The sequence below is a fragment of the Emys orbicularis genome, chromosome 22 (assembly GCF_028017835.1).
Source record: "Emys orbicularis isolate rEmyOrb1 chromosome 22, rEmyOrb1.hap1, whole genome shotgun sequence".
Taxonomy (NCBI): domain Eukaryota; kingdom Metazoa; phylum Chordata; order Testudines; family Emydidae; genus Emys; species Emys orbicularis.
This window is the reverse complement of record NC_088704.1, coordinates 13,552,285-13,575,879: the sequence shown is the minus strand read 5'-3', so window position 1 is coordinate 13,575,879 and position 23,595 is coordinate 13,552,285.

Here is a 23,595-nt window from a genome sequence, read left to right as displayed (position 1 = left end):
TCCCTGTCTTGTCTCCTTCTTTCTGCTGCTGGCAGCTGGCACAGCACTTCCCCGGCTGGGACTCTGTCCGACAAAGGGACACCTTCACGGGCTTCTCATTTTATGGCTCACCCAGTTACAGATTAATCTGGTCCGAGTGCTTCCAGGCCCATTTGCCCCAGGGGCTGCAGGCATTTCTGCTCAGTGTTGGCAGAAGCAGAGGAGTTTGCAAGGAAGCCGGGTTGAAGATTAAGTTTCCCTGTGTGCGCACGTGGTTATCCAGGCAGAGGTGCAGACACCTGCATATGTCTACAGGGCCTCTGCCCTTATGTAAAGAGGCAGGCTGATTTAGACACAAAGAGGGAAAGGGAGTCAGGAGGGAGGGTCTCCAGCATTCTTCCCTCACCCACCCTTCACTTCTATCCCGACACCCCAAAAGGGCTGGCTCCAGCTCACACTAGGTCCTTCTGTGAGCCTTATGCTTGCACAAGCTACCTTACTCCCTGCTTTCTTTGAGGGGGTCCCAGGAACCAAGTGACACCCCCTGGGTAATCTCCCGGCACTGATTAACTGGCCTACACTGCAGACACCATCTCTGCAAGGGAAACTCAGCCAGCATTCCCTATTCTTTATCCTGTGACAGTGCATCAGCCTGAGCTAAGGGGTTAACTCCCTTGTATGGAGGAGGGACGCACTTACCCTGTGAAAGGAGCCCAGTGGCCTCAGCACATTTCCCTCCCAACACCGCAGACAGGCAGAATTCTGCTCAGCTAGCAAGCTGTGCTGCCAAAAGGTCTGGCCTGGAATCAGCACCCTGGGACGTCCCCTAGCGAGGACGTTCTCCCCAAGTCCCTGCAGAATGCGGCTAGCAGGCCTCACATTGCAGCACCTGGCCTGTGGCTCAATGGAGGCCTCTTGCTTCCAGAGCTCTCGGCCTCCCACCTCCGGTGCAGAGAGGACGGTTACACGAGCAAAGACGAAAGGCTGAGAGAGAGCGCGGGCTCGGCAGAGGCCAGTTCCCTCTGCAGCCCAAGACCTTGGAAGCCGAGGGCAGATGTGGCTGGTGTCAGTTCATTGAAAGGGGGTGGATGCCCAGCTAGGAAGGAGCTCGCACTTCAGCAAACCAAGGGGTTGGTGGAGGCACAAGAAGGGACAGAACAGGGGTGAGGGGCAGCCTCTGATGCACCAGTAACACTTGTTCTACAGCAATAGCCTAGCGACCCCATATACTCTGCAGGCACAGCGCTCCAAGGGACAGCTGCTGCAGGCTCAGCCATTGTGACCCACAAGTAGAACGCCCCCTTTCTATAGGCACCTTCCGCTTCTCCACAGCACGGCTCACCCGCCCTGACACACCAAGGACACTCAGCCTGGGACTGCTACTATCTCTAGCCAACTCCGTTGCTGTAGAAGGATGGGGAGGGAGGTTGTCTCAGTCTCAGCCATTCCTCATGCTGCATGCAGCTCCCTCTTCTGCACACCCTCCCGCTCCACCCTCCTCCCTGCATCAGACAGGGCTCCTGTTGCAGTGCCGGGCATCACAGGGAAATCACGCTTTGCTGGCTAGTTGGCTCTGCAAAAAGGAAGAGTGTTTGCATTCATCACTTCTTCCGCCCTCTCTGCGGCTGGTGATGTGTAGTAATTAGAGAGAGAAATAACGAACCCTGTAGTTGCCCGAGTCTTATATTAAGGCTCCTTTCCATCTCTCTAGCAGTATAGAGAGGCATTACAGGGAGCGTAAGTTTTGATGTTCACTTTACTTTCCCTGTACGCTGTCAGAGTGGCAGAAAGGGACTTTAGTATAAAGGACAGTTCCACTGGGGCTTCAACCGGTTTCCCTTGGTTTTCACAGGCAGGTAGATCTCACGGTTAGGATCTTTTCCTGCTATTCAACTTACAGTCACCTCTTCTTGACTGTATCCCATTGCTCCTATCTATGCACCATTGCAACAGCCCAAGAAACTCTAACGGTGAGCCTCGGCTACCGAGTTTGGATATAAACTTTCCCCCAAGTTCAAGGTCATTTGGATCCAAGTTTTGCTCATGGTGGTCTCCTTGCCTGGAGCACCTCAAGTGCCTCTCCTTGGCGCACAGCAGTCACTCTAACCTAGCACTCTGTCGGCTTTTGGAAGATTCGCATCATTCCCTGTTGCACTGACAATGCTGTTGCACTGGCAAATCAGTATCAGCTAATCTAGAGAGAGCTTCCCACCTCATATGTGGTTCATACTCTGACGCACGTCCAGTGTGCATGCCTGCTCAGCCCTCGGAAATAGGATGCGGCTCTCCCTCAGGGGTTATGCCAGCATGCACCATTTAAAAAACCTGATCCTTCCTCAACCCTCAGCGCACCCCAAATCTGGCAGCTTCCCCGAAGGCCACAGATGACTGTCCATTGGTTTTATGTCCTGCACATGCACATTGTGGTCCAGACACTACAACTAGGCGGGTCTGCTCCATGCCGACTGGTTGATTTTTAAAGGGAGGGACTGTCAAGAGGAAAATATTTAAGATTGGTGTTAGATTAAAAACCGTGAACGGTTTTAATCCAATATTTCTTTCCACCCCCATTTGTGAAATATGGAAGCTGGATCATAGGTTAGTTCTGTGCTTTTAACAACAAAACACGTAATTTGTCAATACCTGTTTGTCAGTCTTGTGTTTTTAGACTGTAAGCTTTTGGGGACAGGGTCAATCGTCTATCCTGTTCCCAAGGGACCCACAGCAACCTTGGTTGGGACCTTTAGGTGCTACCAGAATATAAAAAACAGACTGGTCAGTTTCGCTTCTGCTTCTAATTAGTTTCACTTTCTGTTTCTAAACAAAGGGCAGGGTTTATCCTGGGCAGTGTACCCAAGAAATATCCCCTGGACTCATTTTTTTTCTTTAGCGATATATAAACGCAGCAAGAGCAGGTGACTTGGCACTTACTACAGTCAAGCAAGTTTGCAGTCAGAAGTTCTTTGTCCCAGTTTTATATACACATTATTGTTATTTGTTGCAGATTGTTGCGATAGATAGAAATAACGTTTGCTAGATCTCAGTGGTTCTCTCCCATAAATGGGGCCCCTCTCTCTTGGCAGCAGATGAGGGGAAAGGCTAGAGAAGAGTAACTGGATGGCAAACCTGCCACAGCTTAGCACTCACAGCACCACCAGAGATTCCAAGGGCTGAGCTGGAAAAGTTACCTCGGACGGACATTTAGACCCAGGCCTGGGAATAAAGAAGAAAACGATTCAGATTTTTGCAGGGTTCCTGAGTCAGACAGGGATGGGCAAAACGCCATTTACAGTAGCGGCTGAAGTCCTTTTTTTAAATTTAGACATCGGTGCATCGCACTGCACAACTGAGACAGCCCGTTTCTCCCTCCCACTCCCTTGCATCTGTGATCACTGTGGATTCTGCAGCAACGCAGCCAACTGGAAGAATCTGCAGAGGTTTTGAGAGAAGTGGCACTAAAAGCTCACTCCCCTACCCCCACCCCCACCCCCAGGCCCTGCTCCAAGCCTTTCAGGTTTGCGGGAGAACAGCCTGGTACTGGGGGCATAAGCACCATTTAGATTCTTCATGGGAAACAGCACTGCCAATAGGCCTCTCATTTTGGAGAGCATTTAATAATCTCCTCTTGAAGTGGACAAATAGCCTCTGCTTTCCACGGCTGCTTTCACCCCCTACCTCTTTAAACCAGCTCTCATGGAAACGACTGATTTATGGAAATGTACATTTGCTGCAGTGCCTGGAGAATATGCCATTCATGTTTTAGGGGGGAGGATAAAGGGGAGCCCAATCTCTCGTTTATTTCCAAGTTATCCCAAAAGCCTGTGTGTAGCCTCTGGTTACGCCACACCACACAAGTGTCAGCAGCAGCAGCAGCACAGAGGGTGATAATTTATAAACTGCAGAAGTACCAGAATATTTCAGGGGTACACTTCTGTGAGTGAGGCACCAGGAACAGCATCCATGACCTTCAACTGCAAAAAATAACACGGACGGCTGCCACTTAAACAAATCCCCCTCAACCATTTCCAAACCTTTCTCCCACTAGAGGGGGAGAGAATTACAAACCAATAGACAGGAGTGATCTGCTGCAAATTCCACTCGTCAGCTGTGCAAACAAAACACCCTGGGCTATCCCAGTAGCCAGGGCTGCTATGACTATGCAGACCTGGCTCTGATCTCTCCTTGCCCAACCTCCTCAGCCCCAAGAAGGGCAAGGAGTGTGCATCGTGTGCATTTAATTTTGGTTAGCACTTCATGCTAGGACTTATAGAGAAGAAACGATTATTGATATCTAAGAGACAGAGACTAGTGCATGGGTAAATTAAATACCATAATAGTCCAAAATAACACAGCTCACAAAAGTGTCACTCATTACACCATGAGTGTCGGCTTTAAGGATTGTGATTCAGGGTGCTATGGTCTCCTATGGATAGAGATTTTTAGGTCATGATTCCATGCAGAGAAGCATAGACTCTATGCCTGTGCTTAGAATATTCTGTATCCTGGCTGGCTTTAGATTAATGTCATTTGCACGTGGATTGTTCTGTGTAATACCTATAGCGGGCCAAAATCCAAGGTGACTCGAAGGGTGCTGCAACTTACAGGTGGAGTGCGCTTGGTTAAGGAGTTTGCACTAAGGACGGCATCCAGTAGGTGATCAAAGCAAGCGTTACATCTACCAAAAGGGAAAAAGTAACAGCGGGCTGTCAGATAAAGCAACCTCTGCTAAGTTATCTTACACTCTCCTATTAGTTTGTCTGCTGCACTTTTCCTTCTTCTCTGCACCTATGTTACATTCCCATACTAGTGCATGTTGCGCAGGAGCCATAAAGGGTTACGTGTAACTCACGTCATCCTATTTTTCACCTCCAAATTTGGTCCAGAGACTCCAGTTTGAGTTGAACCTGCTTCTATCAGTACTGAATTTGGCACACATTGTCCTCTATAAGCCACCTCTCTTCTCTTGAGCATCTGATGCAGGGTCATCTTGCCCTCACTGCTGGGAGGGAGGAAGGAACAGCTTTAAGTGGGTATATTCTTCTAGAAAGCCAAACTCCTAGGCACATGGAAGCTGCTCGGCTCTCTATATCCCCTGGATCTCATGTGCTTTGAGTAGATGGGCATATTTTCCTCCTCCTGGTGGAATCCTCCCTTCTCCCCAACTCTTCATAAAGGTATCTTATTTCATAGGGCAGCGACTGATGATAGAACCTCCAGATTCTGCAGTGCAGCCCGTGCTTTGGAACTCTGCATCATCAGATCTGGCCCAGTCTAGGAAAGTCACTCATCCCACAATAGTCTGTCCCCTATTAATAACCATCAGCCTTTATGTTAGTCACACATATGATTACTAGTATACGGTACTTTCTCTCTATGAATTACGCAGTGCCACTGATGAGGAACCGCACAAATGTATCAGTGCTTTAATATTTTTTAAAAGCCCAGGCTTAATTCTTGGTAACTGTATGATAGTACATGGGGACATTCAAGACATGCACTATGAGCCAGTGCAAGCCAGCATTATTGTTTGCCATCATTGAACGTTTTAGGTACTTTAGCTTTTGATTTTTTACAGCACACAAAGCTTATCAGGATCTTTACAACCAATCTAGGACTCAACCAGAGACGCAGAGCAGACACTAGGACAAATTCAATCCTGATATAACTTAACGTCTGCAAATTTGACCCGCTGTGCCTGAAGCAGAAGCGTCAAACTCAGGACACCTTGGTTCTAGCCCAGCCTCTGCCACTGACTGGCTGCATGACCTTGGGAATGCAGCCTCTGATCCTCAATTTATTCTGGGGCTAATACTTACCTTGTCCACAGACCTGGGGTTTACTTGACTGGCATTGATAAATCATTGTGCAACCTTCAGATGAAAAACGGCAATACAATTGCCAGGTATTACTATTACAGATCAAAGACAAGTAAAGGCACACCTCTGCTTTAGAAGAAGTTATGGACAAGAAAAGTGACTCAGCCCTCAGTGGAGACTCTTTGCAGAAATGTCCTCATTGGTGCTGAATGACATCACCAAAAATGCAGACAAAAATGTGGCCATGCCAGGCCCCACTAAATGTCACCAAGTGCTTTTTCCTACAGCAGCAAGGAACTAACTTGGTGTTTTCTAAAAACTGCTTTCAGAGCAACTTTTCTCCCCCTAGATAGATAGAGTATGTGAAATATTTATCTAGCGAGATTTCAACCCAGCTGACTTTGCCGTTATTACATTTCACTAGAATTAACAATTGCTCAGAGTTCAATCCCCCCCCCCCCCCGGCCCCCACCAGCCCCATCCATTCACATTCCTATCGATCCCACAGAACTGGCAATTGACAAAATCTGCACTAATTTTTAATTGAGTGTTTGTAGCTGTATTTTTGCACTGTGGGGAAGGAACCCCCATACTAGTTTAGAGAAAGAATCACGTCCCTAATGCCAGTTATTGTGGTTTATTTTTTAAAATCGACAATAAATCATCATTCAAACCTCATTCCATTAGCAGATTTTGTCCAGAGCTCACATCCCCCCAGAAGACGATCCAGGGCTTGCACCCACTGTACGAGCACGTTCCCAAGGGAAATTCTACTTTTGCATCCAGTGGCAAGGCACTGATGCTCAGAGGTCACGCGGCTCATCTCCTGATTTCATAAATCAAACACTAGACACTTGTTTTAAAAAAACAAAACCCCCTTAATTAAACAGAAATGAGTGCACCAGGACAGGATCTTGCTGAAGGCAGGAGCTGCCATCCAAACTTGAATAGGTCACAGCAGGAACCTACATCCCCTCCCTTTATATTTTTAAAACAATTAAAAACAAAAGTCAGGAAACTTGAGGCTGATCGTGCAAAGGCCTGATTGCTTCGCTTTCCTTTGCTGGCTGGTAGCCGTGGAGAGCGCAGAGCATCAAGGAAGGGGGAAATCCCCTGGCTGAAGCTTCTGCTGCTCCTCTGCAGATCTCTTGAAGGAGAAAAGCTTTCGCATTACGGCACTCTTAAAGCTGCAGTGTCCAATTTCTCCTTCAATCTCCTGCATCTCAACCTGCAAGCGCCCGCACAGGTAGGGGTGACAAGGGGGGCGACTGGGGGAGGACGTGGGGTAGAGAGGGACCCAGGAAGACATCCCCCACGCTGCTGCCTGAGTGGGAAGGCAATGCATTTTGATGCACTCCTTCCTGCAGCCAAGGGTCTGTCGGCGGTTTGCCAGGGAGCTGGGACTGCAGCAGGACTGCATGAGACTGGGGGCATAAAAATCAATCCATCCCCTCTACCCAGAAAAATTAAACAGCAAAGCTATTGCAAACTGGAAGCCCCAGACAAGCAGCCAAACGGTCTTTAGCAATGCTACAAAGCGGGTTTTAACATCCAAAAGAATCCATTTCTGGACGACACTGACTGACCCGTCCCTGCATTGATCCCCAGCAAGAGCTGAACCGGGGGCAGTTAATTAGCAAGCGCCCCTAGAAAGTTTAAGGGAGGGGGGAAATCCCCAAAGCTTATGAATTTCTGCAAATTGCATGAATTACCCCGACCCTTGGGTAGGAAATACGAACACTCCTTTAACAAGGATCATTGCTAACGGGGGTGAAGGCAAGTTCTGAATCCCCCCAGAAAGTTACCTCTCTCCCCGCAGATCCGCTTTGCGCAGCTCCCGTCCTCGGAGCTGGGTCCTGGCTGAAGCTGCAAAAGTTGCTTGCAGGCTGCTGCTGCCAGTGGAGAGGCAGGACCTCCAATAAGGAGTGTCAGATGGGTCCTTGCACTGAAATGAGGCCGGGGGTGGCCCGAGCTGCTGTTCTGACAAGCAACCGGGGGGTGGGGGGAGTAAAAAAGAAATTGAAATCCCTGACATTGCAAGAACGCTGATCCTATAGGAAGGCACCTAAGAAGCATCTCCCCTCTCCCCCTCCCCATTTTCTGTCCAGGTAAAGGCTCGATTTGATTGCCTGCTGGCTGGGCTCACTTGGAGAGACACCTCTGGCAAAACAAAAACAAATCAGGCCTGTGCACAGACTCGGGGGCCCCTTTCCCCCTCCCTCTTGGGTCCACCTTTTGGGGCAGGTTGGAACTTGTTCACAAGTTACTAGTAGCGCTGGTGCTCAGGCCAGCAGGGGCTGGGGAGAAAATGGGCTTGACATGGATAATGCAACAAATAAAGAAGACAAGAGAGGAATAAGGGAGACTCTCATCCAAGCTCAAGAACGCGGCTAATCCCAGCCAATTTAAAACTCCACCGGGAATCCAGTGAGAGGTTCTATCTGAGAAAAAAAAAGAAAACTCCGCTCATCCGATTGCCCTATGTTTTATTCCTGACGTGCAGGACAATACCAAGCAAGGTTCCAGACCTTGAGCTGGTGTAAATCAACATCACTCCACTGACATCAGTGCTGATTTACAGCCTCTGAGAATCTGGCCCCAAGGCGATTTTTTACCCTTTGTGCATTTGATTCCGACCGGCCTTTTATTAGCTGGATAGAATATTCAGTTTCTGTCTCATTGAGTAGCCCATTGATAAAGTCATTGGAATTGTACAGGAAAGGAAGCTATGCCACCATGCCACCCCCCATCCTCCTTTTTTTCTTCCTCCATGCTGGATTCAGCCCACCGCACCACTAGTCTAGAGCGTGATTTCTATGAGCCACAGAGCCGTTTTGTGCAAAGCTCTTTTTCCTCTTTTGGGTCTCAGACGTGGACACGGAGACACTCATTTCCAAGGAAGAGAAGATCCACTTTGCCTCTTTGAATTGCAAAGATGATTTAGCTGCCCCCTTGCTGGCTGTGGTCCCAGGGTCCCTCCACAGCACTGGGAGATGGTGGGTTAGCTTTAGCTCAGGGCTACTCCAGGGCATGGTGTGTATATATGTATTAAACGGCGTGGTGTAAAATTCATATCAGCTGGGTGAAAGCTCTACGCCAAGCTGTCCTTGATCAGACAAGCCCAAATCCTGTGCTCACTTCTAGTCAAAAGGCTTCTCTTGTTGATCGTTCCATTCCATCTTGGATTCATCCAGCTCCTCAAAGGTACATAGGCTCCTTCCATTGAAGTTAGGAGGCTACATACCTTTGAGGATCTGGGCTGGTATCCGGGTCTCAGTCTGGTTCCCTGTGCTTACAGATGCTGCCACGTGGCGCTGAGGCTATTGCAGAATGCACTGGGACCTCTTCGATTTAGCGTGAAGAGGACTTTACGTGACTACGTGACCTAGCTCTGTTGACGGGAGCTCTGACAGGAAGGACTCAGCACAGCACATTCTAAGACCCTCCAGCTCCGCCGCCCTCGTAACAGTAAATGCCTGTGTTAGAATGTATGATTTGTAATGCAGCTGCCCAAAGACGCCCCAGTCAGATTGAGTCCCATTGTACGAAGTGCTGCACAAATGTATAGGGCCCAAATTCACTCCTGAGCTGCACCCTGTGGAGTCATTTACAGAAGGGCAAAACTGGGTGTGAAGTGCAACACGCTCAGACGGATTCCATTTTACACCCGCTCTGCGATGGTGCAAAACAACTACCCAGGTGCAGGGCAATGGCAAACAGGGCCCACAGTCAGAGACAGCCTCTACTCTGACGTGCTTCCAGGCCAAAAGCCTAGGCCTTCAGTGGAGCCCAACTTAACTTAATGCAGAGTGCTGGCTGTGTGGTGCCAGGTGCAGGAATGGGGTCTTAATTAAGGCAAGCTGCAATATGTTGGTGTAACGAAGAAGCAGAGAGTGGGGGAGGGTGGGCCAGGGGGATAGGTTTGAGGCAAGACATTAACAAATTACCGGTAAGTACTTTTCATCCATAGATATCAAACCATTTTATGAAGGTGGATGTTATCTTGATCTACAGAAGATGCAGAGACACAGAGTGGGGTCGAGGCCAAGAAGACAGCCATCAGGAGTGCCTCCGGTTTTGGGTGCCCAACTTGAAATACTTTAGGCCAAGTTTTCGGAGCTGTTAAGCACCTGCAGCTCCCAAATCAGAGACGACTTTTGAAAATCCCTCCCCTATCTCTCATCATAATTGCACTCCCCTTTGGTAATTGGTTTTAGGTCTGAATGGTTTAATTTTTCCACCCTCCAATGCCATCTTGTCATTTTTTGTTCTGCAAAGCTTGCGGGGAGGGGTATAGTTTGTTATGAAAAAGCCAATGCACCAAGCAGCTATAATGCTGGGTATTAAATGGCCAGTAGCTGAAGATGCATGGGCCAGCGGTGTACCACACTGAACTACACTCCAAACAGGTCTCCAGAATCCTGGCTTCTGTGCAGTCCTGCTTTCCCAGAGGCTCAGTGGAAGCGACAACATACACGGTGCGTCTCCAAATCTCTGGGATCGTTTATAGGGTGGACGCAATGCACCAAAGTAGGGGGGTTGAGAAAGTTAATCAGTAAAGCCTCCAAGCTTGCCCAAGTATCTACTGCTAAACTCAGCCTGGCGTAGCTGGGACAGCATAAGGGAGTGTCCATGTGCCTTTATCTGATCCTTATTTAATCGGTAGCTCTGTAATTTTTTCCAGTGGAGCTGAGTGTTTGTGAACAGTGCTAGCTTGGCACCTTGGGAGTCTGAAGCTCTCCATGTACAGCAAGGGCATTAGCAGTGCAGGCTTCTCGCGGGCTGTGCCATCCATGTGCCTGAGTCCATGCCAGGGATTGTCCTCCAGGGGCCAGAGGAGATTTTGTTCTCCATGGCTCACTCAGGTCCCAGTCCGGCAAGGTACTGACTGCCCGCAACATCACTGGGAGTCTAGGGCACTCAGCACCTCCGAGAGGGTGCTCAGCACTTTGTAGGCTCACACTCTTGATCCTTGGCCTTCCTGCTGCACTTTCAAATGAAGGTGCCAACTAGTGGTAAATGTACTGGTGAGTTTGTGATGTGTGCTCCTGTCCATGGGGAACTGGGCTGACACCCAACAGCTCTCATGTTACATACTTAAGAGGAGAGACACAAGCTGGTCCAGTGGCTAAGGCACTAGGCTGGGACTCAGGAGATCTAGGCTCTGCTGCTGACCAGGTATGTGACCTTGGGCAAGTCACTTCTCCTACTCCTACCACCCTTTGTTTGTCTTGTCTATTTAGATGGTAAGCTCTTTGGAGTAAGGACTGTGTCTTACTGTGTGTGCATGTACAGCACCAAGCCCCATGGGGCTCTGATCTCAAGGTGGGTCCTCTAGATGCTATTGTAAGATAAACAATAACATAGTAATAGCAATATCACCTTCCTTGAGGATCTCAAAGCACCCACAAACATGAAATGTGCGTCACTGCACCACCCTGTGAGGTAGGTAAGGGATATACATAGCTGTTACTTCACCCACTACTGAATAACCAAACTCTTCTGGTTCATGGAATAAGATGGAGAATAACAACGCAAGAGAGGCTGGAGAATAATAAACCATCACGCCACTGTGATATAGCTCAGCCACATTGCTTCTGTGCAGTACATTGAGGTGTGCATTTAACAGCATGGACTGTGATCCAAAATCCTGTACTAAGGCACTGCTGCAATACAGCTCAGTGAAAATAACACAGCTGTGCAGTTTGGCTCAGTTAACGTTGGTGTGAGGACTGTAGCTTCATTATTTTCTGACCTTGGTGCATTTTTAGATTCTCCTCCTTAATGTTGCATTAACATAAGGTTTCTTTGCATTCAATTATCACATGTTCAGAAGAGGCCATTGAGTTTCCTCAGCAGGATTCGTGCAGTTCAGCTTTTTCCAAGTGCAGCACTCCGCATCAGCTCTGCATTGTGACATGCAGTGCAATGCAGCTCCCTGCAGCACCACGCCATCACAATGGGGACATCACTGACCTGCTGGCTTTGCGCTTTGTCCTCAAGGTGCTTCCTAGATATAACGCCGCTGTCTGTAACAAAATCATTAGCAAAACTTCTCAGACAGTACAAATAAAGCTACTGTGATTGTTAAACCTGTACCAGTCAATCAGAAATCAATACGAAAGTAGAAGCTGGTATTCAAAGATGCACTATCCACATGGATTAATAAAAATCTTGATTTAAATGGGCACCGAGACCAAAATGTGAGCTTTTTTAAAATCTCTCTTTATAGAATCTATGTAAATCCTTATTTGGGGTTTTCTCCCCATAATAAGTATGTCAATGCAGTTGTTTACAAGAAAGAAAGAAAGAAAGAAAGAAAGAAAGAAAGAAAGAAAGAAAGAAAGACCTCAATGCCAGCAAATTAGCCCTAAAGAAAAACTCTCCATCGACATTCTTCAAAAGGAAACATCCCAATCCTTCCCCCATTGATGTCAATGGCAAAACTCCCATTGACTTACATGGGAACAGGGTTGGGCCCAAAATTTCAAGACAGAAATTTGTGCGTGTTTACACACACACACTCATGCATGTAGAGGTGTCCATTTCTAAAAGAAAGGGAGCATGAGGTTTCAACTGGCATCACTAGAATTACCTGAAGAGGGGAACTCACAATGTTCAGTGCTACCAGCGCTGCAATGGACTCAGATACAGGAATTATTGTCTAGTGTCCATTATTTTCAACAATCCTTCCTTTCCTGTGTATCATTACCCCCATTTCACACACAAAGAAATTAAGGCCCCAAAAGGTCAAGCGCCACTTTCTCACACCCTGACTCACATTGGAGAGTGCTGTTACTCCTCAGCTAGTCCGAGAGAAGCCAATAGAGAAACTCATGGAGGGAGGGGCCAGCCCACAAAGTAAAGGTATCAGAATCTGGACCTACAGGACTTATCCGAGGTCACACAGCAAGTCAGTGGTAGAGTTGACACTAGATCCCAGGTTTTCTGATTCTCAGTCCCATGTTTCTCATCCAGGTGACACAACATCTGAGCTGCCAGCTGTTATTGAGGACTCATCTGGGAACAACTACTCAGCCACACTCGAAACAATTTAGATGGGGTTACTATAAGGTGGGTGCATAACTGACTGGATAACCGTACTCAGAGAGTTGTTATTAATGGTTCCCAATCCTGCTGGAAAGGCATAACAAGTGGGGTTCCGCAGGGGTCTGTTTTGGGACTGGCTCTGTTCAATATCTTCATTAACGACTTAGATATTGGCATAGAAAGTACGCTTATTAAGTTTGCGGATGATACCAAACTGGGAGGGATTGCAACTGCTTTGGAGGACAGGGTCATAATTCAAAATGATCTGGACAAATTGGAGAAATGGTCTGAGGTAAACAGGATGAAGTTTAACAAAGACAAATGCAAAGTGCTCCACTTAGGAAGGAAAAATCAGTTTCACACATACAGAATGGGAAGAGACCGTCTAGGAAGGAGTACGGCAGAAAGGGATCTAGGGATTATAGTGGACCACAAGCTAAATATGAGTCAACAGTGTGATGCTGTTGCAAAAAAAGCAAACATGATTCTGGGATGTATTAACAGATGTGTTGTGAGCAAGACACGAGAAGTCATTCTTTCGCTCTACTCTGCGCTGGTTAGGCCTCAACTGGAGTATTGTGTCCAGTTCTGGGCACCGCATTTCAAGAAAGATGTGGAGAAATTGGAGAGGGTCCAGAGAAAAAAAACAAGAATGATTAAAGGTCTTGAGAACATGACCTATGAAGGAAGGCTGAAAGAATTGGGTTTGTTTAGTTTGGAAAAGAGAAGACTGAGAGGGGACATGATAGCAGTTTTCAGGTATCTAAAAGGGTGTCATAAGGAGGAGGGAGAAAACTTGTTCACCTTAGCCTCTAAAGAAGCAATGGGCTTAAACTGCAGCAAGGGAGGTTTAGGTTGGACATTAGGAAAAAGTTCTTAACTGTCAGGGTGGTTAAACAGTGGAATAAATTGCCTAGGGAGGTTGTGGAATCTCCATCTCTGGAGATATTTAAGAGTAGGTTAGATAAATGTCTATCAGGGATGGTCTAGACAGTATTTGGTCCTGCCATGAGGGCAGGGGACTGGACTCGATGACCTCTCGAGGTCCCTTCCAGTACTAGAATCTATGAAACGAAGGAAGGCCTTTCCCCCCGATGCACAAATGGGTATTCTTGGGGTCGGGGAGGAGGTGAGCCCTTTCTCTGAAGCATCAAGGATGGCCACAGCTGGAGTCAGGATGCTGGATGGGGAGGGCCAATGCTCTGCCAACACACAGTGCTGAAGATCAAGATGGAGCATTTGCTCCTGGGTCCCCTGTGTTCTCTACGATTAAGAATTAGGGTGTCTTTGAGTGATGCTGAAAAGCCCCAAGAGCCTGCATGTCATACTTTGGCTCACTCTATGTGGGAGAACCCAATAAAGTGAAGGTAAATTACAGGTATCAAGAAATTATACCACAAAATAGAGCATAAGGAACTGTGTAGTGTAGAGGTGAGAGCATAGGACTGGCCCTCAGGAGAGCTGAGTTCTGTTGTTGTGCCTCAAGTTCCTCATCTGTAAAATGGTTTCATAATATAGATCCACTTTTGTAAAGTGCTTTGAGCAACTTGGGTGGAACACACCATAGGTATGCTAAGTATTTATTCTTACTATGTAGCTCACTGCCCTTTTCTGGATAGAATTAGAACTGCTCAAGTGTGCACTATTAGCTGTAATGTACTGGTGGTTTATGGAGGTTCACCGTGAGTTTTTTTCTTTAAAAGCAGAAAGATCAGAGTTCAATCCCTCCTATTGCCATGTATTTCTGAGTGGTCATGGTATGCAATACAGTGACAACTAGGAAGATTCAAGTGACCACAGATTTTTGTAACGCACATGTTAATTTCACACCCTGTTAGATGGGGAGGTGGTGGGAGCTACATATGGGGCCCTGATGCTGCAATGAGCTCTGGGTGAATGGAGTCCCTGCACGTGGATGTTCCAAGATCAGGGCCATGGGCTGTAAAGGTTGCCTCATTTTGGATTTTGTCCAATGGGATAAGCTATCATAGTGGCATATTGCATCAAAAGAGGGTAAGGTGTGACATTATCATGTTGCATTGTGTCTGTTGTCATGCTGCAATGAAAATAATGCAAGAACACATGTCCTAGGCATCCTCAATCTGTGTACAAAGGTCATCAGGTTGAATTGCAAGGTCATCATGTGACAGTGCCTCGCGGGACATGGGCGGTAGCTTTCAGACCTGAGAGCATCCTGCAACCAGTGAGTTCCCACTCCCCAACAAAACTAGATCTCTCCTGCAGCTATTGGGTAGCAGCCCTGCCCTGCCCAGCCACTCATAGCATTTTTAGCATAATGGTAATGTAAACCACAGACAAATAGAGACAGAAGAAAATCCACTGTTTGGGGATGGTAAGTTACTGAACATCAGGACTGTGTAGAGATCAGTGCGTGCATGGCCAGATTTCCCAAAGAGTTCATTATTAATAATGATTTATTATTTGTATTATCACAGAGTCTAGGAGCCCAAAGCATGGTCCAGGACTTCACTGTGCTAGGTGCTGTACAAACCCAGAACAAAAAGATGGTCCCTGCCCCAAGGAGCTTACCCCCTAAGACAAGAGACAACAGCTAGATGGGGGACCACAAGGAAACCATGGGATATGGTCAGCCTGACAGGCAGTGATCTCAACACACCAGCAATCTAACGGTTCTCAAGTTTTTTGTAGGCAACATGGCAAAGGAGAGTTTGGTGGAGGGATTTGACGGCGGCTAATGAGATAGCTTTGGGAATGCTAAGTGGGAGCTTCTCCCAAGCACGTGGGGCAGCATGGGAGAAAGCACCCACAGCTTTGTTTCAAAACTTGACAAGTCCCATGGGCTCTACAGCTGCTGGGAACTTTTGGAAGTCTGGCCAGCTTCATTTAAGTGCTCAGATAGGAGCTAAGTATCAGAGGGGTAGCCGTGTTAGTCCGGATCTGTAAAAAGCAACAGAGAGTCCTGTGGCACCTTTAAGACTAACAGATGTATTGGAGCATAAGCTTTCGTGGGTGAATGCCCACTTCGTCGGATGCATGATAGGATAGGAGCTAAAATCTTTTTTTTGGGGGGGGAATCTGGCCCCTCTGAGACTGGAGCTGCCTAGTTTGGGGGCCAGACCCACCCTTGCAGATGAATCCCTAAGAATCCACTTATACAGTCTTTCTGCCCCCTCCCGCCTCTCAATAGCGGGAGCCAGTGCAGAGTGAACCATAGACTTTACTAGCAGAGGCGGAGCGGAGCCCTGTGCGCCGGTGCGGGAGGCGGAGCCCGCAGCTGCAGCCGGCCGGGCCCAGGGAGGTTTTCCCGTGGCTTGGCCCTTCGGGTGAGTACGGAGGGAGGGGGCTCGCGTATATCCTGGGCGGCGGGCCCTGCTGGGGGGCCCTGCCCGGCTGCTGCGTGGGGCGAGCCGCTGCGAAACGTGTGGTGGGAGCAGAGCCAGCTGCAGCGCCGTGCACTCTGCCCAGCTTGCAAACTGCTGGGTGGTGTTGGGGAACCCAGGGGGATGGGCTGCTGTGCTGCCAAGCGGGGGCAGTCTGGGCTGTCCGTGCACAAGAGCACGTGTCAGCTGATGGGCTGTGGGTTTGCAGAATTAGACTTGGATTTGGGGTGAGCCCCACTCCTAGGGGAGATGGGGGAGGGGTCAGCTAGTGCTTTTTGGGGAGGGAGGAATATGGGGAAGTTCCTCCCCTCCCCTGTCTTGGGCTGTGTGTGTAAGAAAGCACCATGGTCAGGGCTCTTTCTTCTTGCACAAGTCAATTTGCAGAGTGCACTTGGTTTCTGTTCCGTGGAGGATTCTGGGACGGGAGGAGGTGAAGGGAGGAGCTCAGTCAGTCGTTTATGGGTAGGGAGATTGTGTGTGTGTGTGTGTGTGTGAGGAGTGATTTATTTATGGGGTGTGGGTTTTGGTGATGCCTTGTCGAGGGAAGGGAACAAAGTTACTGTATTTATAAAAACAACAAGGAGTCCGGTGGTACCTTAAAGACTAACAGATTTATTTGGGCATAAGCTTTCGTGGGTAAAAAAAACACTTCTTCAGATGCATGTAATTTTCACTCCATGTATCTGAAGAAGTGGGTTTTTTACCCAGGAAAGCTTATGCCCAAATAAATCTGTTAGTCTTTAAGGTGCCACCGGACTCCTTGTTGTTTTTGTGGATACAGTCTCACACGGCTACGCCTCGGCTGCTTGACAAAGTTATTTATGTGTAGGTTGTGCGTGTGGTGTACGTTACAAGAAATACCCCTCTTCTAAGGTAACTTTTCCTTAGATCTCACCTAAGGAAATACACTTCCCCATCTCTGCCTCGGTAACTCTCTGGTTTGTTTTATTGTTTTTGGTAAATCATTTGCTAGTTATTGCCAATTATGACACTGGTTACCTCTGTGCATGGTTCCACGACCTTGATGAAATTCGTCTCCTGCCTCCTTGCTGCTTAGGGGTTTAACAAATAAATTACTGGGTTGGAATCAGCCTGAGGAAGGCAGATGAGTATTTTAGATCTCCACTTAGACACACTGATCGGAGTAGCAAGAAACGCTAACCCTTGTATTGCCAACGTTTTGCCTTCTGTGTCATTGAGGAATAGATGCTATATTGATTGGGGCTTTTATAAATGCGAGTCTGCTTCTCCTACTCGCCGGAAATTCTGTGATTCAGTTTTCTGGGGCTGGTGGCCTAAGCTCTGTCTCCTTTGTCTGAGGCTTGGAGGTCACGGCTTTGTCAGAACAGTTAATAGAAAGGATCAAGTGCTAATTTGAATCTCTCCTTCTGTACTTAATGGGATCTGGGGCATTAAACCTCTGACTTTTCCAGGAACTGATGGTGCCAATTCAACCCATCTCTAATACTCCCCCGTGCAGAAGGCTGACTTTTTTTTCCTGATTCTCACTCCCTCTTGGTGACGCTTTCCTTCGTGTTTTATTTATGCCCAGCCTTACAGAAGGATTAAGCCATGCTGTGTTGTGCTGTGTATCTCTTAAATGTTTTGCGGAGCGGACTGAATGCTAATTCATTAGTGAAAACCTGCCACTCAGTGATCATTTTGTCATTTTTTCATACAGCGACGAGTTGGGTGATTGAGACTTCTAGCCAGTCGTGACAGTAGCTGCTGTTTTCCCAAGGCTGTAAGTGCTTTTCTTTGGTCAGAAGACTCTGTGTGTGTGTGTGTGTGTGTGTGTGTGTGTAAAAGTGATTAACAGGTGATTTTTCTCTGCAGTGCTCTCCCAGACCAACCCAAATCAATCTTACTCCCTTAAAGAGCCCAGCACTAAAGACTTCAGTGTGATCTGTGTCGTACTGTGCGTGGCTTTTTGGTTAGCAGAGGCAGAGAGTTTGGGAGAACATATTTGGCCCTGATCCTGCAATCACCTGCACTAGTGGATCTGTAATGAAAAATTGGGGCCTAAGACAGTCTTTCAGCCTCCCTTGGGTACCCCATTGGACTGCTAACCTTGAAGACAACCCATAGTTTGACAGATCATTGCAGGATGAGGGCCTGAATGCGTATGTCACAGTGGTTATGGCCAAGTGGAATGCTCTCAGTATGGGTCCTGAACTGCTGCGAGCAGTGACATCCAGGGTGAGAAAGCCCTTGGAATTGGTTTGCTGGGCAGTAGGGTCTAAGGCCTTCATTCTGCATCCATGCATGGCAGCGTTACCCTCAGTGGATTGCCTGAATGGAGTCACTGCAGGACAAGACTTTATGGCCATGTTGTAAAATCCATTCATTTTAATCGGGCTGTTTATTTTCAGGTTTGTGGTTGTCAGGGTGTTTCTTATAACGGGGGGGGGACTTTTGCACCAGTGCTGCCTTATGCCCATTTGACAGCAATTATTTTGGTTTTTAAGTTTTGGGAATTTACCCAGATAAACCCAAACAAGCTATTCTTCAACCAGAATAAGAATGTCTGCACAGGGGCCTGCACTGGTTTAAGTAACCCAGATTTAAAATGGATTTAAGTTAAAATGTTGCAACTTTCTCATATAGCTAAGCTGTAGGTCACATGGGAAAGGAATCCTTCTTGGGTAACATAATCCTGTCTGGTTTTATTTTTACATGGGTCCTTTTTGTTATATGATATTACAGCCAGGGCCGGTGCAAGGAAGTTTCGCGCCCTAGGCGAAACTTCCACCTTGCGCCCCCCCCCAGCCCTGCGGCAGCTCCCCACCCCCCCTCCACCCTGAGGTGCCCCGCCCCCGCGGCAGCTCCCCCTCTGGCCCGGGGAGCCATGTGGCAGCCCCCCCCCCCCCGCCCTGAGGCACCCCCCTGCAGCAGCCCCCACTCCCCAGCCCGGGGATCCGTGCGGCAGCGCTGACCCAGGGGAACGCCTGGGCTGCCGGCGGTGCGCTGACCCAGGGGAACGCCTGGGCTGCCGGCGGCGCGCTGGCCCGGGGAACCCCTGGGCTGCCTGCCGGCGGCTCAGACTCCCTCTCCCTCCCAGTGCAGCAGCCGCTGTAAAAAAAAAAAAAAAAAAAAATTGGGGGCACCACTTTTTGGCACCCCCAAATCTTGGCGCCCTAGGCAATCGCCTAGTTGGCCTAAATGGTAGCACCGTCCCTGATTACAGCAGTAAACCAAGGGAACTGGGTTTATTCTGTTGGCTCTGGGCACAGCAGGGCGGTGTTTTGCAATTGGAAGTATTGAGTAACCAGTTTTTAGTTGGACTGGAAATGTGTGAGACTGTGTAATTGAATCCCCCAGGAGTCCACTTGGCTTAGGGCAAGTCTATGCTACCATGCTATATTGGCGCAGCTGCAGCGCATCTGGTGGAGACGCGCGCCGCTGATGGGAGAGTGCGCTCCTGTCGGCATAATTACTCCACCTCCGTGAGAGGCAGAAGCTGTGTCTGCGGTAGAGTGTCTCCTGCCCACAAAGCGCTGTGCACACAGGCACTTCTGCAGGCAAAACTTATATCGCTCAGGAGGGTGTTTTTTTCACATCCCTGAGCGACAAAAGTTTTGCCGACATAAATGCGAGTGTAGACGTGAGCTAAATCAGCGTACTTACACTGGTGTAAGACCCTTGTGTAGACACACTTAAACTGGTTTAAAATATGCTCATCCCAGTTTAATTCAGTTACCAAATTGAGCTAAATCAGAATGATGCACTTTAAACCAGTAAACGTGTCTACAGTAGGGGTTTGCACGGGTGTGACTAAACTGACTTTAAATTGGTTTTAATTACATCAGTACAAGTTGTCTAATGCAGTGGCTCTCAACCTTTCCAGAGTACTATGCCCCTTTCAGGAATCTGATTTGTCTTGCCTACCCCCAAGATTCACCTCACTTAAAAACCACTTGCTTACAAAATCAGACCTAAAAATACAGAAGTGTCACAGCACACTTACTGAAAAAATGCTGACTTTCTCATTTTTACCATGTAATTATAAAATAAATCAATTGAAATATAAATATTGTACTTACCTTTCAGTGTATAGTATATAGAGCAGTATAAACAAGTCATTGTCTGTATGCAATCTTAGTTTGTACTGACTTTGCTAGTGCGTTTTATGCAGTCTGTTGTAAAACTAGGTAAATATCTAGATGAGTTGATGTACCCCCCGGAAGACCTCTGGTTACGTGTACCCCTGCTCGAGAACCACTGGTCTAATACAGAGAAAACTCCCGAAGGGTTATCTTAGCTTTGGGATGTCCAGGGTTTTGATGCCCAAACTGTAGCATCACAGATTCTAGTCCCTATGGGGGTGGTTCGTCTTTCCAGTGTTGGAGTTGATAAATGATGCCCTGTAGTTTATATGGGGGTATTTCACACACAGTCAGGGGCACAGCGGGGGACGCAGCACCCCAGCCCCTGACTGGATGACGCAGGACCACGTGGGCCAAATTTAAGCGAGTGGTGTTGTGACCTGGCACATGGCGTCGCAACACCACTCAGATTGGGGGCAGCCGGGCAGGTAACCTGGCCCCCCTCCTTATGCCCCTGTATGCAGTTGAGATCAGAGAAGATCCCATGGCTTTTTATTATAGGACTCGAGGGCTGTGCCAGGGTCCTTAGCCGAAATCCTTGCTCACCCCGCCTCAGCTGTCATGCACTATATTGTGTTCTAGGGGGCTAGCCCCCTGCACCCCACAAGGTAGGAGCATTTCACTTATGCTCTATCTAAATACATTTGAAGCACTCTAGGGTTAAATAGAAGTTGCTGATCCGGATACAATAATATTATTCTATTATATTTCCATAGTGGAAGGAAAGACTATCATGTACACATGCAAAATAATCACTCTCTATAATACAGTAGACAAGGGGATTATGTTCCATGCTTTTGGCCCTATGTGGTTGTCAGTGCACTTTGACGGCTGCATAGAGGTTAAGTAGCCAATGGTGAAGAAGTAAGTAAGGAGGGAGGGGTAGGAGAGTTACAGTGGATGGCTGGGGAGAGATTGATGAGCAAAGATATATCTTGTAGGAGCTCCCAGGAGAAAAAGAATTCATCCCAGATTGTCTCCTGAGAGAGCATTCCACACTGTGGTAAACGCTGAGGCTATCTCCTGTTTCCCTTTGCTAAATGTCGATGTAGGTCAGGTTAGACCTGCTCTACCTGTGTTCAGCTAATGTGTGACATTCTTCCTCTGCAGCCAGGGGGCGTTCTTTCCTGTGTTTGAAAAACGTCAAAGAAACGCCTTCTGTGCTGCTCTGTGTACCTGAAAACCCCACCGATCAGCCAGGGCTGGGGAAAAGCACATTAAGTAGTAGTACAGCTGCACCGAGAGGCCCCTGCGCGTATAGGCGCTCATCGCGCTAGGTGCTGTGCATTCCAGTAAGAGGAGACAGTCCCTGCCCCAAATTGCTGATGGGCTGAAATAGACAAGACAGACAAAAGGTGGGTGAAGGGGAGTGTTGTTGTTCCCCGTTTATGGCTGGGGACCTGAGGCACAGAGAGATTAAGGCCTTGTTTACGAACGCAAGTTGTAGCGCTTTATCTTAACTGGGATAGAGAAAGCAGCACAACACCCAGTGTGGATGCAGTTACGCTGGTGGAAAGGTGCTTTCTACTGGTATAGCTATTCCTGTGGGGAAAAGCAACGAAGGATTCCAGTATAAGACACCTTTATACCAATATAACTGGTAGGGGCGATACTGATTGAACTATTTCATTAGAAAAATGACATCTCTCACGAGGGTCACATTCTTGTTGGCTTAACTGTGCATAGACAAGGCCTCAAAGTGACTTGCCCAAGGTCATGTAAGGAGGCTGTGACGAAGCTGGGGCAAGAACTCCGGTCTGTCAAGACCTACACTAGTGCTTTTCCTCCATCTTTCCACACCGTCTTTCCTAATCTGCAAATTCAACTCTGATCAAGGGCATTCAGAATCTCAACAGTATCAAACCCTTAATTTATTTTATTTGTGTGTGTGTATTAAAATGTACGCTTTTTTTCACTCCGTTTTTGTGACTTCGGGAAGGCTTTTCTTAAATCCCTCGCACTGAAGGCTCACTATAAACCATTACCAGTGCTTCTCACTAGGAGGGGGAGGTTTGATTCTCAAGTGTCTTAACTAATCAGATGAATGTTTCAGAGAAAATTCTTGGCAAGTTGGACTTCCTGCATGGGCCAGCATTCCACACATCTGCCGCTAGCCTAGATGCAAATATTTAACTTTAACTTTGGTTCCCCTCCCACTCTTTTAAATAAAAGATCAAGAATCCATGATGAAAAAAAAAATCTCTCCCTCCCACCCCCATTCCTGGACAGTTATGTAAAAGGAACTTGGTTGGACCAATGAATTTGAAGTGCCGGGTGGGGACGGGTCGAGGAGCATTTTTTTTTCTCTGCTGGGAATGGGAGGTTCAGGTTTGCTGTTTCCTCCCCTTTACCAGAAAGTGCTGAGCTGGCTTATCGTTAACGAGGTCTCTTGTTTGTCTACCTATCGATCAGTTTGCTAGTCCTGAGTGCACTGGCATAGCCTGTCCCTGGCTGCAGGAGAAGAAAGATCTGTGGTCAGGAGTTAACAGGCGGCAGTCAGTTTCCAGAGCACTTTCACCACTGCAGTCTTTGCAAAGTCCTTGTGTTACTGGGGTGAGTCTGCTGGGTGAGACCAGTGTGTGTTTTAATCACGTTTATTCACGATGGGGCCGTGAAGATTTCCTGGGGCTCCCTGTGTTGATTTAGTGAAAACACTAGCGCTGAAGAGGAGACTTTTCCTTGGACCCCGTTAGATGAACTGTGGTAGGAGGGTGGGACCCGCTCAGCCCGCTGCCGTGCAGGGGGTCAGAGTCCAGGTCCTTTGTTCCAGAACCAGGCCCTGAAGTGGGGCTTGGGGAGGAGGAAGGGAACGGATGTTGGTGCAAGGGTCACTGTGTGTTGGGAGAGAGGGGAGCTGGCTGCTGTAGCCAGGGATTCTGGGAGCCTGTGGAGAAGCCTTTGTTTCCCATCTCTGCCTACAAAGTGGTACTTGGGGGCTGCTACATCTCCACTTTCCATCCATTCCCAGCACTCTGTGCTGGCACTGCCAGAAACATTTCATTGACCTGCCAAGCTCCAGGCAGAAGCTGGAGGAGAGGGGAGATCGCACAGGGATGGGGTGGGGGGAGTTTGGGTTTTGTTTCTCTTCCTTTGCCTTTATCCTCCAAACCTACCAGCTCTCCCTCACTCCATTCCCCTTCTCTCCTCCCTTCAGACGCAGACCTGCCCACTCCGACTCTCCTTCTAGGTAGCCTTGTCTACACCGAAAGATACCCAAGGTTGACAACAAGGGCATCTGAGCCAGTGTTGAATGTGGTTTGAACAGCAAGTGTAACCAGGACA